At 42.3% G+C, this 12,662-nt stretch overlaps 1 pseudogene; it reads right to left on the bottom strand.

Annotated features, from left to right (window-relative positions):
- Positions 1-111: 111 nt before the first annotated feature.
- On the bottom strand, positions 112-12,603 carry LOC139377055 (uncharacterized; annotated as a pseudogene).
- Between the last annotated feature and the right edge of the window lie 59 nt (positions 12,604-12,662).

The following is a 12,662-nucleotide window of genomic DNA, read 5'->3' as shown; positions in this document are numbered from 1 at the left end:
TGTCATCACCTGAAAGTTTAAGTTTGACGCTAAAAGCTACGTCTGTGCAGTTACAAATAATTGACCAGGTTAAGTAACCGCCTTCAACTTTTCTGAAGAGCAAAATGAGCTTCACACTCTCTGAGCTTTAATCCCACTCATGTCCAGCTGAGAAAGACAACAAGAAAGAACAATTCAAGGCCTCGGGAGAAACACTATAGTAATCAAAACAACCATAAACAACAGCCCCAATACTGTAACATCCATGGATTACAAATTAAGCCTGTGGTAATCAAATGAAGTGGCCATGAAAATGATGTGTGTGTATCAAATAAATAAAATCTAACTGAAGCTTTGGGAAGACAGGGTCATGTGTGCCTTTCCAAGGACTCATGAGTGATAAAGTGCTGTACTCATCTAATAGGTAATTTCATGAACGGCACTCCACTGCAAACTAATGGACACAAACGCCTACTGTAGCAAACATTTTGAAATTGAATGCTTAACCTTTCCGTCAAAAACCCTGCAGTATGTGGGATAGAAGATTAGCAAAATTGTTGTCTTGAAACTCTTTAAATGTCAGAAATAACAGCTAAAACACCAAAAAAGGCATGCAAATTTACAAAGACTGTGTTATGGTCTTGTTTACATGGTGAAAGAATGCCTCTTTAGTATGCATTTGAAGGTGGCAACATTGTGCTCTGAAACTGGAAAATATAAATCTGTTACGTCATCATTTCATAGTTCAATATCAATCCAGTATGAGGTGAGGATGAAAGAAACATATAAATAGAATGATTAAATTAGATCTAATGAGAAATTATATTTCTATGGAAAGGACGTATGAAACCATTTTTCGTTTACAAGCAATTGTCACATTCGAGTGATGCGCACGCATCCCCACACCAGAAAGCGCTGTAGCAGGATATCCGACGCTAAAGTGAGGACCCTGACCAACTTAACAGTGACTGAGTGATGACCATGAAAACATGCAAGACTGATGGCTATAGCTACAGTATGTTCAACAAGTGCATTATTCTTCTGGCTTTAACTAGCTCTAATTGTGATTTAATCATCCTCTGATGACATCTGTGATGTTGCAGACGATAACCATCTGATTACGTGTTTGTTAACTTGCATGAGCTTCATTTGAAGTTGCATGTGATCGTATCCACTGCTAGCTAAACAAAGAGGTTTCTGATGGCGAACCGCAAGGGCAACTTTTCATGACGAGGTCTGGTGATAGTTCTATTACCTGTGTGGTGATGTCAATCCTCCAGGGGTTGACCTGTAGCCCACCACACCAGCCCCCACGGCCATACAGCCAGGTGCCATGCTTGTTGGGCACCGCCCAGAGGGGGCGGAGAGGCCCACCCACATGGCACACCCCAGGGCTGAACCTGGAGAATAACAGAACCCCAGGAAACAGTCAGGACATTGGGATTGTTAAAGAATGCTGCACTGAAAACATGGTAAATGCAGTATAATGCATTGATATGGTAGGAGCTACATTCATTTGGAACAAAACGCATGACAAAAGACCCACACCTGACTCACTCAAATAAGAATAGACTAGGGACACAAGCAGGAAAACGCCCTAGGACAGGGGTCAGCAACAGGAAGCTTGCAGGCCAAATTGGCCCACAAATTATTTTTGTTTTAATTTAGCTAAATCCTTTATTTTAAGAAATCTGTTCTCAAGTATTCCTGTGAATACATAAAGAGACCTATGTGACCACGTCTCAATGTAATCAAGGTATGAAATGATTATGCTATTGTGAAATACAATGTATATTTGGGCTTATTTACGGTGTAAAAACAATATTGTTCCACCCCCCGTCCCCCCGTCCCCCCGTCCCCCCCGTCCCATCCAATTAGAAGAAAAATTAGAAGAAAAAAAAGTTCAATTTAATTGCCCTCAGAGAAATACAGCCTCATCATGCTAATGTAACTATGGCCCAGACTATGGGAAGATTATATGAATCTGCATGACCAAACTTGAACGTTAGTCATTTCCCACCTGCCGAGTCAAAAATACGAGTGTGATTGAATGCTCCCTTGACGAGGAAGTGGTGTGCAGTCACACAGAACTTGCCGCAGCTGTTCTCGTCGCTCCCGTGGCCTGGGATTACAGCATACAATTCCACCTAAGACACAATATGGTACATAAAATGACTGATTGCAATAATAACTTGAATTGTAAAGCAGTTTCTACCCACATTATGGCCAAAGCACTAACTAAAACAAAGGCATATTAAAAAATGTAAGAACATGCAGTATATGACAATTACCCTTTATTATGAGTGAATGTAAACAGAATAAATATCAATTCTGCATCATACCTTTTTTGTTGAGGCTGGAACAGTGAATTTGATTGGTTGGTATCTCCTGTTGTATTCCTTGTCAAAGGTGCCTCCACTGTACAATGACATCAGCTTCAAGGGGTAAAGCTTGGAAGAGTGATTGGCTACAACAAGAGCAAAATCTAGTTATAACATCTGTTTGAAGAGTTCATCCTGTTACTTATTACCATATAAGAAATACAGAATGATACTGTAATGATACTGTCTTTAGACGGTATTGCATTGGTGCAGTGAGAAAAAGCTGATACTGGAGTACTTTTTCCTCTATGACTAATCTGTCATAACCGAGACTCATAGGGGGGTTGTCCTTTGCCAGGACAACTTTCCAGCAACTATTTGCAAACATCCTGTTATTTTCTATGACACTTTGCTTAGTATGGAAGTGCACATCTTTTTCTACCCATGATGAAAGAGGGATGAATTGCTCAAGAAGAGTGATTTCTGTCCATTGTCACTAGTAGAACTGTACACAACAGGATGGCATACCCACACACTGGAAACCTATTTAATGTTGGGGTTTTTAAAGTGAAAGAGTCAGTCCTATTGCCTAACCATCACTTAGCATTTTCTATACAGTAAAAAAACAGGTGTGGCATATCAAGAAGCTGATTAAACAGCCCTTTCATTACACAGGTGCACCTTGTGCTGGGGACAATAAAAGGCCACTCTAAAATGTGCAGTTTTGTCACACAACACCACAGATGTCTCAAGTTGAGGGAGCGTGCAATTGGCATGCTGACTGCAGGAATACCAGAGCTGTTGCCAGAGAATTTAATGTTAATTTCTTTACCATAAGCCACCTCCAACGTCGTTTTAGAGAATTTGGCAGTACGTCCAGTACGTTACAACCGCAGACCACAAGTAACCACGCCAGCCCAGGACCTCAGCATCCGGCTTCTTCACCTGTGGGATCATCTGAGACCAGCTGATGAAACTGAGGAGTATTTCAGTCCGTAATAAAGCCCGTTTGTGGGGAAAAAGTCAGTCTGGTCAGTGGGTGAAAAAGTCAGCCAAGTGGGTGGGCCTATGCCCTCCCAGGCACACCCCTGCCCAGTCATATGAAATCCATAGATTAGGGCCTAATGAATTTATTTCAATTGACTGATTTCCTTATATGAACTGTAACTCAGTTGAAATTGTTGCATTTATATTTTCGTTCAGTATATATTTCCACACTATGAAGTTGAAGTAATACTGTAAAATTGTGAAGATTATGATAATACCCTTTTAGTGTAAGAGCTGTTTGAAAAGACTGCCTGGAATTTCTGCTTGTTTTGCACGGGTGTTTTGGCCTGTCTGGCGACATCACCAGGTGGTATAAGTTAGTAGACCAATAACAAAAAGAGTTTCAAACTTCTGCCAATAAGTGCTAGTTTTCAGGTTACATATCCCTCCCATTAGGCCCATCCCTCCCCTCAGAACACTCCCAGACAGTCCCAGCAAAATTCTTCTTTGAGAAATTCCTCCTTAATAAGAAGCTTTTTGGTTTTCTTTTTAACACTTTTAATTGAAAACAATCACAATAAGGTACTTCATTGTTACCCAGAAATGATTTGATATGGAGATAAAAAAATAAAAATGGAAGTCAATGGAAGTCAATGGAAATGGAACAGCTTTGCCCTTCAAGAGTGATCTTAACAAATACCAAAATGCATTTTGGGGACTCATGTCAAATGGTATCAATATCATGTGACAACAAATGCACAGACTGTACCTGCGGGAAGGCTGTTATACAGCGCCCCATCTCCATGTTGCAATGGGGACTGAAATGGTTACAGCACACAAACAGCTGCACAGTGTGATCCCAGTGGGAGTCATTCCTCTGGCTGGGACAGAACAGAAACGCGTCCAACTCCAACATGTCAAAATCCAACATGTCTACCGACACAGTGAAATGGCAAAGTCAAAATTCCTTTTAAATATCTATCAAATTCTAACTATATTCAAAGCTGGTGCATTTATTGTCGACTTAATGTCGACCATAAATGCTGAGTTTACAAAACATTAGGAACACGTTCCTAATATTGAGTTGCACCCCTTTTGCCCTCAGAACAGCCTCAATTTGTTTGGGCATGGACTACAAAGTGTCGAAAGTGTTCCACAGGGATGCTGGCCATTGTTGACTCCAATGCTTCCCATAGTTGTGTCAAGTTGGTTGGATGTCCTTTGGGTGGTGGACCATTTTGATAAACACGGGATGTTGAGCGTGAAAAACCCAGCAGCATTGCAGTTCTTGACACACTCAAACCAGTGTGCCTGGCACCTACTACCATACCCCGTTCAAAGGCACTTAAATATTTTGTCTTGCCCATTCACCGTCTAAATGGCACACATACACAATCCATGTGTCAATTTTCTCAAGGCTTAAAAATCATTATTTAACCTGTCTCCCCCTTCACCTACACTGATTGTGGCTACTGCTCCACTCTGTCCTTGCATCTGGATCTCCTCAAACACAGGGACCACCCAGGCTGGGTCATGGAGTCTAGACTGAAGCGCCTCACAGAAATCAAACCTATGAAGGAATGGTTATAGTTACCAAATAGCTGAAAATCTTTCTCCTTCTTCGCATACTCCTGACATATGAATTCCCAATGTCTTCAGTTTACTGTAATAACTAGGGAATCCATAGTGTGCTTACTGCTTACCACTGGGCCTGCCAGTTGATGAACTTGAAGGAGGGGTAGAGGAACCAGCCCATCTCAGACAGTGCCCCCTGCTGGTCAATGCCAATGAAGAAGTTTGGAGAGGGGGTACTCTGAAAGGACACGGTCACCATGGGCCCATATCTACGAAACCTAGAATATAAACATCCATATATTCACTTTATTTGGTCCAATATTCATTTATGGTTGCGAATTTGACAATCAAATAACATACACAGTACGTTCTATTGACCATTGCTCGCATATCTCATCAGGTCAGGAGTCGATAGATCATTTCCATGAGTAATCCATCCAAGACTACAGAGAGAACACTTCATCCTTAGAGGAAGCATGGTTTCCAGTGAGTTAAGTGAGGAAACCAACTTGACCAAACACTGTATGAATCAGTCAGTCAGTGTTAGTTCCCTAAGGGCCTGGGCTACCGAGGGCTCCCGGTGCACTATGGCAGCAGGTATGCCTAGTGGCGTAGAATATTTGTCTCCCACACAGTTCATATCCTGGATCGGGTTACCAGGACGTGCATATGGACAAGGACACCTGTGGCGTTGGACTTGACCATGTTCTTCACCTGGGGACGGAAACAAACAGTGTCAATGTGTTCCTTCATGTCAGGTTCAAGCACATGGAAAGTCTGCTTGTGAGTCTTTACACAACCTCTCACATTCTATGGGAACCATTATGGACAACTGCATAACAACTCTTCTGTTAATCCTGGAAAATGGCAGTTAAATGTTTCCCCACGGCTCTCCACCTATCCCTCTCTCCGTCTCATAACTGACCTTGGTGAAAAAGGAACCCAGGCAACGACACCTGCAGCGGAGGGGGCCGGCTCACACCCGTCGCCTGCATCAATCAACCGGTGTTTCATCTAGCTCCAGGAACCCATCAGCCAATCATATCGCACATCAAGTCTCTTGACTATCACTGGCATATTCCACCCTGTATGGAATTAACATTTCAATAGATACGGCACTTCCAGAAGATGAACATAGAAAACATTAAATACATGGCCCATCTGTTTAAAAAAAAAAAAAATATTTCACCTTTATTTAACCAGGTAGGCAAGTTGAGAACAAGTTCTCATTTACAATTGCGACCTGGCCAAGATAAAGCAAAGCAGTTCGACACATACAACGACACAGAGTTACACATGGAGTAAAACAAACATACAGTCAATAATACAGTATAAACAAGTCTATATACGATGTGAGCAAATGAGGTGAGATAAGGGAGGTAAAGGCAAAAAGGCCATGGTGGCAAAGTAAATACAATATAGCAAGTAAAACACTGGAATGGTAGATTTGCAATGGGAGAATGTGCAAAGTAGAAATAAAAATAATGGGGTGCAAAGGAGCAAAATAAATTAATTAATTAAATACAGTAGGGAAAGAGGTAGTTGTTTGGGCTAAATTATAGGTGGGCTATGTACAGGTGCAGTAATCTGTGAGCTGCTCTGACAGTTGGTGCTTAAAGCTAGTGAGGGAGATAAGTGTTTCCAGTTTCAGAGATTTTTGTAGTTCGTTCCAGTCATTGGCAGCAGAGAACTGGAAGGAGAGGCAGCCAAAGAAAGAATTGGTTTTGGGGGTGACTAGAGAGATATACCTGCTGGAGCGTGTGCTACAGGTGGGAGATGCAATGGTGACCAGCGAGCTGAGATAAGGGGGGACTTTACCTAGCAGGGTCTTGTAGATGACATGGAGCCAGTGGGTTTGGCGACGAGTATGAAGCGAGGGCCAGCCAACGAGAGTGTACAGGTCGCAATGGTGGGTAGTATATGGGGCTTTGGTGACAAAACGGATTGCACTGTGATAGACTGCATCCAATTTGTTGAGTAGGGTATTGGAGGCTATTTTGTAAATGACGTCGCCAAAGTCGAGGATTGGTAGGATGGTCAGTTTTACAAGGGTATGTTTGGCAGCATGAGTGAAGGATGCTTTGTTGCGAAATAGGAAGCCAATTCTAGATTTAACTTTGGATTGGAGATGTTTGATATGGGTCTGGAAGGAGAGTTTACAGTCTAACCAGACACCTAAGTATTTGTAGTTGTCCACGTATTCTAAGTCAGAGCCGTCCAGAGTAGTAATGTTGGACAGGCGGGTAGGTACAGGTAGCGATCGGTTGAAGAGCATGCATTTAGTTTTACTTGTATTTAAGAGCAATTGGAGGCCACGGAAGGAGAGTTGTATGGCATTGAAGCTCATCTGGAGGTTAGTTAACACAGTGTCCAAAGAAGGGCCAGAAGTATACAGAATAGTGTCGTCTGCGTAGAGGTGGATCAGAGACTCACCAGCAGCAAGAGCGACCTCATTGATGTATACAGAGAAGAGAGTCGGTCCAAGAATTGAACCCTGTGGCACCCCCATAGAGACTGCCAGAGGTCCGGACAGCAGACCCTCCGATTTGACACACTGAACTCTATCAGAGAAGTAGTTGGTGAACCAGGCGAGGCAATCATTTGAGAAACCAAGGCTGTCGAGTCTGCCGATGAGGATGTGGTGATTGACAGAGACGAAAGCCTTGGCCAGATCAATGAATACGGCTGCACAGTAATGTTTCTTATTGATGGCGGTTAAGATATCATTTAGGACCTTGAGCGTGGCTGAGGTGCACCCATGACCAGCTCTGAAACCAGATTGCATAGCAGAGAAGGTATGGTGAGATTCGAAATGGTCGGTAATCTGTTTGTTGACTTGGCTTTCGAAGACCTTAGAAAGGCATGGTAGGATAGATATAGGTCTGTAGCAGTTTGGGTCAAGAGTGTCACCCCCTTTGAAGAGTGCCCATGTTTAAGGCTTTGGGGAGTAACCTGGTAGGTTCATTGATAATTTGTGTGAGGTTGAGGGCATCAAGTTTAGATTGTAGGATGGCTGGGGTGTTAAGCATGTTCCAGTTTAGGTCGCCTAGCAGCACAAGCTCTGAAGATAGATGGGGGGCAATCAGTTCACATATGGTGTCCAGAGCACAGCTGGGGGCAGAGGGTGGTCTATAGCAGGCGGCAACGGTGAGAGACTTGTTTTTAGAGAGGTGGATTTTTAAAAGTAGAAGTTCAAATTGTTTGGGTACAGACCTGGATAGTAGGACAGAACTCTGCAGGCTATCTTTGCAGTAGATTGCAACACCGCCCCCTTTGGCAGTTCTATCTTGTCTGAAAATGTTGTAGTTTGGAATTAAAATGTCTGAATTTTTGGTGGTCTTCCTAAGCCAGGATTCAGACACAGCTAGAACATCCGGGTTGGCAGAGTGTGCTAAAGCAGTGAATAGAACAAACTTAGGGAGGAGGCTTCTAATGTTAACATGCATGAAACCAAGGCTATTACGGTTACAGAAGTCGTCAAAAGAGAGCGCCTGGGGAATAGGAGTGGAGCTAGGCACTACAGGGCCTGGATTCACCTCTACATCGCCAGAGGAACAGAGTAGGAGTAGAATAAGGGTGCGGCTAAAAGCAATAAGAATTGGTCGTTTAGAACGTCTGGAACAGAGAGTAAAAGGAGGTTTCTGGGGGCGATAAAATAGCATCAAGGTATAATGTACAGACAAAGGTAAGGTAGGATGTGAATACAGTGGAGGTAAACCTAGGTATTGAGTGATGAAGAGAGAGATATTGTCTCTAGAAACATCATTGAAACTAGGAGATGTCATTGCATGTGTGGGTGGTGGAACTAATAGGTTGGATAAGGTATAATGAGCAGGACTAGAGGCTCTACAGTGAAATAAGCCAATAAACACTAACCAGAACAGCAATGGACAAGGCATATTGACATTAAGGAGAGGCATGCTCAGTCGAGTGATCAAAAGGGTCCAGTGAGTGGAGAGGTTGGTTGGGGGTCACGGCGATTTAGACAGCTAAATCGGTAGCAAGCTAGCATAGGAGCAAGCTAGCATAGGATGGAGGTCTGTTATTAGCCAACTCTTGCGTTCCGTCAGTAGATTAGTGGGTTTCCGTGTGGTAGAGGGGATTAATCCAAATCACACACCAACAACAAAAATAAAAACAATAGATATAGTTATAGAGGCCCAAGAAGAAAAATAAATAAATAAATAAAAATAAAATAAAATAAAAATTGTCCGATTGTCTATTCAGATAGCAGCCGATAAGATAGCCAACGGCTAGCAGGCCGCAGATGGGCGCCCAGGCAACGTTGCGCCGGAGGAGCCAGCCGGACAATTCCCTCGGGTAGACAACGTCGGCAGTCCAGCTGTGAAGGCCCGGTGGGGCTCCGCGTAGGCAGCAAAACGGGTCCGGATAGGTGACTGCAGCCCAGGAGTGATTGATGGAACTCTTCAGCTGGCTAGCTCCGGAACAATTGATGTTAGCTCCGGAATCGACGAAAGCCGATAGTCACACGGATAGCAGCTAGCTATCTGTGAGATCCAGGTATGGATGTCCAGAGCCAGCGGCCGAAATCCAAGGACATGGAGAGATAAATTGGTCCGGTATGTTCCGTTCCGAGCCGCGCTGTCATTAAATAACTCTGATGGCACCCTGAGAACTCTGAACTATAATATGTTCATCCAGGATAAAATAATAATAGTCAAAAGGGAAAGTTAAATGGACCACAGACAGTTGGGATCTAAATGCAAGGGACAATGAAACTTCCACTGCTGCTTTGATGAGTGCACCAGTCCTAAAGTGCATAGCGAGTATTCCCTGCTTGTAGAGGTACAAACTGCATGAGAAAGGCCATAGTTGTGTCCCGAACGGCCCCAGGAGTATAGCACACTGGGAATCCAGTTCCCATAGCCAAATACAGGAACAGGGGAGAAGTGCAATCTAGACAAAACGTATGTATTTCTGTTGAACAGAAACACAAGGGGAAACTTGTAATATGTCAGTTCTGTTTAATGGCCTGTCTCCTCTATATTAACAAACAACAGTAAACATTTGTGTTGCTCCTTTGTAATGATACCTATGGGTGGGTGCTTTCGGGTAGGTCCTGGACCAAGTCGGTTAATGACGACTCGGAGTTCCACAGGCACACCAAAAAGGCAGACTTGTTGGTAAAAGCGGGAATTACCAATGGCCAGTTCAACCCTGCATGTGGCAGGTAAACGAATTCTCCATCCAGGGTTACCATAGAAAGCTGGAGCTGTGTTACCTGGCTCCAATACCGTGACTTGTTGAGGAGTAATTTTGGATCTGAAGTTGACGGTGCTGTGCGCAAATGTAGATGTTGAGAATGCACGCTCGTCGTAGCCTAAATTATGAGTTGACTTCATCTCTCTAATTTTCGCTGTTTACACTTTTTGAATTAGATGTAGGTCGAACGTTACTGTTAAGCAGCACAGCACCAAAGTTGATAATAACCAAGCCCCATGTTCCACCCACAACGGTGGCGGTATGTCGACAATGTTCTAAATCAATATGCACACAGCAGTATATTTGGTCATTGCTGTATAAATGCAGAATATGTATATATCTTTTTTTTTAATTGACAGCATTGAGCCGGGAGTTGACAGACGGTATAAGGACGAGTACTTCATTGTTTATTCCAAGGGATTTGTGAAGTGGGCGCGTGCACTTGTACGGCGCCCCATAAATGCTAAAAAGTCTTACAGACGGAAGGATTATTACTGTATGTGTGTTTATGCTTGGTTGAAGGATTTCACTGTACACATACACGCACGCATAGTCTCTTTCTCTCTCACACACACACACCTGCTTTCTCGCTCACTCTGACCCATCACACTCTTTCTTTTTATTGAGTCCTACTCCCTATTTTTTGTTTAACTTTTCTTGTGTTTCTTTTATACTATATAAAGCGTCTTTGTGTCATTAAAAATCGGTATAAATAGGCTACCATATATTAAATATGACGTTTTGACGTCACTTGTTTATGTTGTACTTCTGGAAGGAATTGAGTGATTGCGAGTCCAGCACAGTGCCAAAAGTAGACTAGCCTTGTTCCAGACATGTAGATTTTAGGCCTCTGTTGAACAGAAGCAACGGTGGTTTTCCCCTTCAGAAATTGAAACACAAAGACATACCTACTGATTCATAATATGACCTAACGGCTTGACATTGACATCCACTTCAGCTCTGTCTGTGCATAAAAACGCCGGCGCGCACAGATGCGCCGATTGTAATGTCGCGCCAATGGATAGACGCACTTTTCTCTGTTAAAATTTGCTCCGTGTAAGTATTGCAGCAGGCTGCATCTTTGAAACTCTTGACATTATAGGAATTCAGTATTTATTCAGGCCATTGGTCTGATTTTATCAGTAAAGTTACTCTCATCAAATAAAATAAACGCATGAAGAGGAACAACTTTATGCACAGCACAGCTGCTACCACAATGAAGATAATTCTACTCATTATGGTATTTTCCCTCGTTATGGCATCTGTCCTCAGCCAAAAAAATACATTTTGATGGCAGTTGGAGAGAAGACAATGAATGATACGGTATGACACTTCTCTTGACTGTAGCCTATAGTGGCATTGTCGATATTAAGATCAAAATGTTGAAAAAAAATGTTTCAGCACTGTCCCGTACATTTGTAAATGTGGACTATTTAGGAAGCAGCCACGGGCAGTGATAGGCTTCATAATAATGTTCTCATGATTAGCCTAGGTTACTATCAAATGAATAAGCTAAATTGTGTATTTTATTTATTCAGAGGAAATTGCAACTATCTGAGCAATACAAAGAAATCCTGAAAAGAATGACTCGAAAACCTGAGTCACGCCAATTCTTTGATCTTATGGGGAAAAGAGGCTCTGGTAGGCTAACTACTTTCTAGTAATAATTCAATATTTTAAATATATTATATTTCTATAAAAGCTCATCTGTATTTTTGCTTTTTCCCTTCCACTCTTTACAGCAAAATCCCAGGTAACAAGACCAGGTAAGTGTTGCATGCATTGGTACTGACCATTTCAACTCAATTTTACTGAGGCTACTATTATGAAGATATTCATGGTATATAAGGCACAGAGATCCTATTAAATATGTAATTCTATGATAGAAGGTATGAAAACCACTGAGGTGGAACTGTTCTCATGCCATATACAATTCCTACGAGAGACTCTGCTGTGTAATGTCAAAATGGGATCACTGTGGGAGATGTACTTTTCTCAGTCTGAAATTGCCCTAATATCACCTCTTTCCCAGGGCAGAAATTTGAGTCTTTTGTTGGACTGATGGGTAAAAGGAGCTCAGAGGAACAAGGTAAAATATCAGCATTTAGTGTATCCATGACTCATTCTGAGTGAGTTTTCTTTCTCTTAGGACATACTGTTGATTACTGTTATTCCTGCAGGTTCCTTCTAATGGATCTCCATAGCAGCTACATACAACTTTGCATCAAAATAATTAAGTGTGAACCAGGATGCACTGAACATGTGTTTGCATGATTGTTTCAGGCAAGCGTGAAGTCCAATGTTTTGAAAACATTTTTGCGTCAGCAAATTAACAGTACTTGCAAAAATTGCTTTAGAAAATGAAGGAATATGCATATTACTGTGTGAAATGTCAAATCCATTCAGGCAAATAACCTGCTAGTGCTCTGAAAACATTCATATTGTGCATGTAATGTGTCAGAATACTTACATCAAAAGTAAAACCACTAAACTGAGAAACGCTGAAAAGGAAACCCATGTTGCCCTCTGGTGGAGATATGGTGTAGACAAAGCAGATTAATACTGAACTACAGAGCA

This window comes from Oncorhynchus clarkii, chromosome 2 (assembly GCF_045791955.1).
Source record: "Oncorhynchus clarkii lewisi isolate Uvic-CL-2024 chromosome 2, UVic_Ocla_1.0, whole genome shotgun sequence".
NCBI classification, from domain to species: Eukaryota; Metazoa; Chordata; class Actinopteri; order Salmoniformes; family Salmonidae; genus Oncorhynchus; species Oncorhynchus clarkii.
This window is presented reverse-complemented; position numbering and strand designations above follow the sequence as displayed.